The sequence below is a fragment of the Micropterus dolomieu genome, linkage group LG17 (genome assembly GCF_021292245.1).
Source record: "Micropterus dolomieu isolate WLL.071019.BEF.003 ecotype Adirondacks linkage group LG17, ASM2129224v1, whole genome shotgun sequence".
NCBI lineage: Eukaryota > Metazoa > Chordata > Actinopteri > Centrarchiformes > Centrarchidae > Micropterus > Micropterus dolomieu.
Window position 1 is genome coordinate 28,413,995 of NC_060166.1, and position 8,030 is coordinate 28,422,024.

Here is an 8,030-nt window from a genome sequence, read left to right on the forward strand (position 1 = left end):
TATTTCAAGTAAAAGTTTTTTTTTCCAAAATGAATACATGGTTTTGGTTATTTTGTGATATAGATCCTTACAAATAGCAAAACTGCAATTTAAAGATACTTAATTAAAAGTTCAAACTTTTGCAAAAAGTTCAGACATATTAGCAGCAAAAATTTATTTAAAGTATCAAAAGTATTCATTATTCCCCTTTCCAAATTTGTTCTTTTTTGCTCTATTGTTATTACTCATGTAAACAGCACTTATTTTGTAGTTTATTAAGATGTAGCTCAGTTGAACTATGTGATATACTTTTGGGATGTTTAATAATACATTTATAAGAATGTTTTCATATTTTCTAATCATATTAAACATTCTATTATATATATTGCACATTATGTTTGTGTAAAATTTTAATCTACACAGTAAGATGTAACTAAGAGCTGTAAAATAAATGTAGTGAAGTAACAAGTATAATATTTCCCCCTGAAATTTAGTGGAGTAGCGGTATAAAGTAACATAAAATGGAATTCAATCAAGTAAAATACTAATAAGTTCCCAAAATGTGTATTTACAGTACCTGAGTTACATTCCACCACTGCAAGGTACTTGCAAGTAGGAAGAAGGAGCAGCTCAGTGCATGAGGTCCGTTTATAGCCTCTACAAAGTGTGGTGTAGTGTTGCTGTGTGATAAGCACAGCCTCTTTGAAGTTCATAGATCTAAAGTGCACTTTACATTTCAAGCAACAAGTTCACTGAACCCGACATGTTGACAGCATAATTCATTTCAGCCTTTATCTGATACTGACATAGAGCCCACTGTAAAAAATAGAGTTGTCATTATAGTTTTTGTAATAACAAGAAACACAGGTTCATCTGGGTTTTAAATCAAGATACAGGCCATATTTATATGAAGTCAATACCTTGTATACATACAATTATTACATAGTTATACCTATACACACACAGTTGAACTTTGTGTTTCACATTATAGAAGAATGTTTTATAACATCTCTAAATATTTAAATCTGTATATGAGGATGAGAGAGATTTCTTTCAAAACTATAGGAAATGCAAAAGGTCCATCAATTCACTTTAACAATGTTTAAACTGAATTATCAAACCAGGTTCTAAGTTTGGTGAAGGCATTTGAGGAGTCATATTTGAAAACACAGCATCTAGAAATTTGATAAATTCTTGCGTTTGAAGTGTGATATAGTCATTTTGAAGACTCTTAGGCCTGTTCTGATCCGTCATAAGATCTCACTACAATTAAACCTGCATTCTTTGATTGGTGGCAGCAGAAACAAACTGTAAACACAACAGTGACATATTAATACCTTTTAAGTTGAACTTAGCAAATATTGCTTATTTACACTTTTTTTTATAACTAGCAAATATTGCTTATTTACACATCCAGCAGATACTAAAGAAACATTAACATTAATTTGGAGTCATGTTCTGGCCTCCTGATGAATCTAAGCCCAATATTCACTCTCTTTTAAGCTCTGTTTTTGGTCTCCACCAACTGATGAAGGAAATAACTGTCTCTTCAGCTGCTAAATGCTCCACTATGTTCACCATCTAGTCCCCAACTCTTTCTGCTGTTTGGTGCTGAGCAGGTTGTGCGCAACAGGTTTTTTAGAGCTTTGTCACTGAAAACAGCTTCCTGCTGCAGCCAAAAAATGACGCTATGAGAGTGGTGAAAGTGAAACAAAACAGTAAAGTTGTGAGCTGGACAGCTAAACAATGAACTGAAACCCGCTACAAAGCTCCATAAAACCAAAGGGAGCTCATCACTAGACATCCCGTCAACATCACATTAGACATTTGATACATTGTTAATATGAAGGATTTCGATAATAGACGCTTCAAAGACACCAGTTTTAAAAGTTTGCATCATGTTAAAACAACATCACAGTATAATTGTATGATAAACCACTTTAAACAGGATTGTGATATACATTACTTGGCAAGGCCTTAACTTTGCCTTCTATCCCTCTGTTGACCTGCACCCTCCATCATGGAGCCCTGCTGAGGGAAGCCATGTAATCCACTGATGTTGCTCTATTTGGTTTTCAATGAGGCCTTTGATTTCGAGACCCAGGAAGCCTCTAAAGATCTGACTACATCTCCTTTACTCTTTTCTCTAAAAGAAACTGAAATACTGGGAGGCTCATTAGCATCTGTTAGAGTTTGAAATACAACACTAAGCTCTCAAAACGACATTAAATTCAGCTATGAATTAGTGTTTGAATGCAAACTTGATTCATTAGCAGGTTCCTGGACAACTGTTAGAAATGCGCTAAAGAATTTTGCTGCAAACACAGTTTATATTTACTGACCAATTAGTGACAAAAGGCTTATTGTATTGGTTAGACTTCATTTGCCCAAAGAGATTCATTGTGAGTCTTGTTATTTGAGGGATAAGCTTAATCAAGAAACACTAGCATGACGTTTTTGATGGTCTGATGATGATTGATTGATTAATTTTGTTTTGACCTTTCAGCTTACTGCTAACTTTGTATGAAATTTAATCAACATTTTCTTTTATCATATCATCCGTCTGACTTGTAAGTTGATAATGTGCATATGTAATGAACTTACATATGCACGTTATCAACTTTCAGAGTGGCATATTATGGAGCTGATGTCCATCTCAATTTGTATTTTACCCTATGTGTTTATAACACATACAGAATGTATGTACAAACTTTTTGGTATGAACCCCTCAGGCAATGAATTTCTGGGAAAAGTAATGTTTTCGGAATGATAAAGAACTTTATAACTTCATGCTTTTCACCATTAATCATTTATTTATTTATTTAAGGAATAAAATGGATTAACACAATTAAATACGACATTACACACTGTTAATTCAAGTATTATAATAGTTTTGGAAAGTTTGGGAATATTTTTGACAACTAAACTACAGGTAAAAACTAATTTCTTGTTGTCCAACAAAATCTGCATCTTGTTTGTAAATAATCACTTCTAACTTCAAACATGCAACAGCTGTAAGGAGTTTATTGTTCACAAACTACTAACTACTCACAGAAGACTGCTGGGCAGCTATCATCTTTCATGAACTTCAGTGTTCAGGACACTACATTGATTCAGTTTTACAAGATAATCGCCACCTCCTCCATAGCTGTCTGGTTCAGCTGATCAAAGCGCAAAACTTCCAGGGAACAGAGGATCATCGACTCTCCCTTAACCTCTCGTGAGGACCAGCGTGACTCCCAGGCAGCGGAGCGTAACAGGGAAGGTCATGGCTGATGCGCCCGACTTTGGCTGTGTATCACAGTTCATCTGGGAAAATGACGTCTTCAGGAAAAATTTGATGTTTATCCCTTCACCCAGAATGTATTAAGTTATTAAATCTGCCGTACATACATTCACACTCACTTTTGCATGATGATATGGAAAGCAGCACAAGTGATTCCATTACACAAAAGTTTCATCAGTCCATATGTAAAGTGTCCTTTTGGCCTAAAATCTTAGACTCATGGATTTAACTGCGTGCCTTTATAGAAAAAATAATGTCCTTTAGCAGTCAGTCTGTAAACCTGGTCATATACAGCCATTGCTATTTTGAATGATATTGTTAGATTGATAAAAAGCAACGTTGTGCTGTTCAATCCACTGCTTTTAATACTGTACATTTTGCTAAGTAAGATGCTTTTGGTGAGTTGTGATGATTCTTCTTACAGGTGGTTTAAATTATATCTTTCTGGTGGAGTTTCAGACTGATTGACCGATTGTTTCATTTTTCTACAGTGCTACTACTACTACTAATGCTACTACAACTAATACTACTGCTACTACTAATAAAATCACAAGGGCTTGCTAGGTACTCCTCATAGTATTGATAAAATATGCATACATCATATTCATGCAAATTCAGTGTTGACCAGTCAAGTCTCAGTCTAACTATATACAGTACACATACAACATAATAATGTTAGCAATATCACTTTCTTCACTTTGTTTCCATTAGCTTAGATTACTTTGTGTTCTTTATGATACGTACACTAACGAATTATGAGTATAAATAAAAGTATTACACAGTAATCCATAGAAAGCATAATTATAGTTCATGAAGGTAATTTTATAATCAGTAAACTTCATCGACTAATAGACACAATGTCCTCATTTGTACAACTGTAAACACTCATCACTCTCCATTGTCTTGAAATCAAGCTAATAAAGCTCAATTTGTAAGCAAAATGTATTGATTTAACCTTTATTTATTCATGATATGATGGCTGAACATACCTTCTCTTCTACGGCAAACATGCTCTTAACAGTTAGACACAAAATACTGGGAACAGACAGAATCAGTCAATAAAACTGACAAGCTCAGTGAATCACAGGATATTTAAAAGTTAAATAAGCAGAAGAAGACAACTTTTTTTACATGTGGTGTGGTGACAGAGAGGACCCAAATGCAACGTTTGGAGGGAAGGAGGTTTATTGAGGGAAAAAGGGGTAGAGGGACTGGAGTGGAGGGAGAGGTGGATGCCGGGGAAACACAGGCACGGGGAACCGTGGAGACTGGGACCAGGGAGCCGGGGAACACTGGGGCCGAGGAAGCGAAGAGGCGAGGGAGAACAGGGAGGACGCCGTGGGGGAAGTCCAAGGAGGAGAGGACCGGTGGATGAGCCCAGCCGACTGAACGGAGGACGAGGGTGAGTGAACCTGGGAGGGAAACAGACAGAGAGACAGAGTTAGGGAAACAGAGACAAAGCACGGAGAAAATGTGAGGAAACAAGAAAGCCTGAACGCGGAGGTGGCACCGGGTATGGAGCAACGACGATCAAGCAAGAGCAGTGTGGAGAACCGGGGTTGAAATACAGGCAGGGATGAGGTTTACTACTGGCAGGTGTGGCAGGCTGACGAGGTGGCTGATGAGGTGCAGGTGCGGGTCGTTGGCTGGGCTCAGGAGCAGAGGGAGAGAGAGAGCACACACAGGGGAGAAAACACAGGGAGGCAGGCAGGGAACAGAAAACCAAGGAAAAAGCAGAATAACTGATAAATAGGAGAAAAACCAGGACACTCACCGTCAGCTGGGCTGCCACCACAACAACAACACCATGGGCACTATAGAGAGATTCTGTGTAGAACATGCTCTGTTAGAGAGTATAACTCTGCTGCTGCTATGGGGTGATGATGGACCAATAGAGTCAGCGCAGTCGAGGACTTGAGAGGTCAACACAAGGAGCGAGCTGACACCCGGGGAATAGAGGCAAGGGGCGAAGAGACAGAAAGTGGAAGCTGTAGGGTGAATGTGGCCGTGTGTTTAGCAGAACCAGAAGAAAGGATACTACATCAACTCCAGCTGAGGCCCAAGGGGTTAATGGATAGGACTACCCAGCAGGGGTCAAGGGTCAGGAGGCCACTCTCTGCTAGGGCTAATTGGTCACTGCGACCAGAGTTAACGCCAACCTTTCCATGGAGAAATACATACACATGTATGGAGCTGCTCTGACGGGAGTCTTCCATCAAAAGCCCTGATCAAGGAGGTCTCTGTTGTGCTCCTGCACAGTCATGGAGATCAGTCAGGCCTCCGTAGTAACAATCAGTACCCTTCACCGTACATCGCCACCAACACCACCTACAGTGACAGCTTGGGTGCACTCATGAAAAGATTGGTGGCTTTTGATGTCAAGCCATTTCATTCAGTTCAATTCAACTAATTAACATTCACTTTTTAAGGTTTATTATTCATTTCAAGATTTTAAGCTGGTTTCAATTATTGTCCATCAGGTATCAGAAAAGGTTCTCCTCTGTATAAAATGATGAGAGTCTCGCAGAATATCAAAGAGCATTTGTTGAATATGTTGCTGTAAAAGATTTACATTAAGTTTTACTGCAAGACAATATATAGTCCAATTAATATATGAAGCTGTTTCAGTGCTTTCCACACAGTAAACTTTAAAATATACTTTAAAATAAAAGCGTTAAACAACATGAGAAGGCAACGGAAAGTAAAATAAATGCTTTTACAGTACATTAGAGCAATAACTGATTTTCTTCAGCATAATTTTGTGCTTTAACATTTAATAACACGCACATCAAGTGCTTTACATAAGATCATATATAAATGAATGAATGATGAATGGTTTTTATTATTGTGTCATGCAACTGTGGTCAGTTTGCATCAGATTACAGGACACAATAGCATTCATAGAAGCCACATCCAAAAATGCAAAGAATCACTACGAAAAGCCCCAAAACAAAAGATAAAGAAAAAACAATTTGAATTTGCAAAATTCATAAATCAGTAAAACGGCTTGTACCGTGTGATACTGAGCAATCAGAGTAAATACTAAATTAATGGTCCTCTTTACCTTCTTATCCTGGATTTTTCTAAAGGGAAAAAGAAAATGGGACTCACTTTCCACTTCTCCCAAATCACACAGAATCTGCCAACTTATATAATGACCAGAGGAAGAACAGCAGCTTTGTACTGTGAAATTCAGACTTCAGATTTTTCATCTGCAACTTTAAGACAGCTGAAGAAACCTGCTTCAGGGACTCAGACTGTGATATTACATAAAGCTGAAATGCCTACCTTTTAATGATCTTGCTAAATATTTAAATGTTTAGAGGAAATTCCCTTTGTCATTGTGAAAGAAAAGCACCTGAAACATGAAGGTTGTCCATGGCTCTCTAAGTGGAATTTTTATCTGAAAGGAATCATATTGCATAAACAAGCATTAAACTAAATATTAAGGCCACAAGTTTCAGATGAGTCTCTGCAGGGCAAAAGTGCAGATCTGTTTCCCCCAGAATGAGTCTAAATTTACTCTATTTGCATCTGAGGCCTGTAAGAACCCCTGGTTTGGAGGAATCCTGACAGATTGATGCTGTCAAGCAGATGCTGTCACGGGCTTGATGCTGGACAGGTTAATGATTTATGGGGAATAGTGGGATGCTCAGAATGGGACCCGGGTTAATGTTCACCTTTCTCGCTGGACCTCCTCTCTGGGGGGCTGCCCACGGCCAGTCCAGACTTACTCGGCCGGCCTCCAGCTAAACCCGGCACACACAGCAGGGAGGGAGCCCACTCTCTGCTCGCAAAGGCCTGTGAATGGACTCAGAGAAGAGGAGGGGATAGGAGACTGACGAGGCCTAATAGCCTTTTTAATGAGTCCCAATAGAAGCAATACAGGGCAGTAGAATATAATCAAAACAGTTGTAATGAGCTCATACAAACAAACAACCAGGTGATGATTAAAGTCCCCTTGAACTCACTTTAATCTTTGCTGTGCAGAATGATGTCTGTGCAGAGTTTGATGCTAGAAGGCTGTTTTCACATCTCTGATTTAAATTTAAATCTGAGTTTAAGACAAGTAGGTAGTGGCATCACAACCAATCATGGTGTAATGTACAATTTACAGAGTGATGTAGAAACTTGAAACCTCCACACAGGGGCGTTGGACTGGAGTGGGGTGGGGGGTGGGAGGGACTGAGTATAAAGGGCCCTCGTGCGAGGATGGCTCACAAAGATACTAGAACGAATGGCTGTGGATGGAGGGGCCCATAGATTATGCTTATGAAAAGGATCCAAATTTTTTTGTAATGCCCCTGCCTCCAGATACACACACAGACACACTGATGAGGTAATTTCATTTTTTTGTGAACAAACCATAGCAGACACAAATTATTATTCCAAGGACAGCATTTTGGAAAATATGTCCTGAAACCTGGCGGCACGGTGCACCAGTGGATAGCACTGTGGCCTCACAACAGGAAGGTTGCGGGTTCAAACCTTTCTGTGTGGAGTTTGCATGTTCTCCCCATGTCTGCGTAGGTGCTCCGGTTTACTCCCACCGTCCAAAGACATGCGAACAAGGTTGATTGTCCTTAGGTGTGAGTGTGACTGGTTGTTTGCCCTGTGATGGACAGGTGACCTGTCCAGGGTGTACCCTGCTTTTCGTCCAATGTCAGCTGGGATTGGCTCAGGATAAGTGGTTGACGATGGATGTCCTGAAACCTGTCTCGAGGAGATCTTTAACAAAAATAAATATCTTTTTTTGAGAACATGA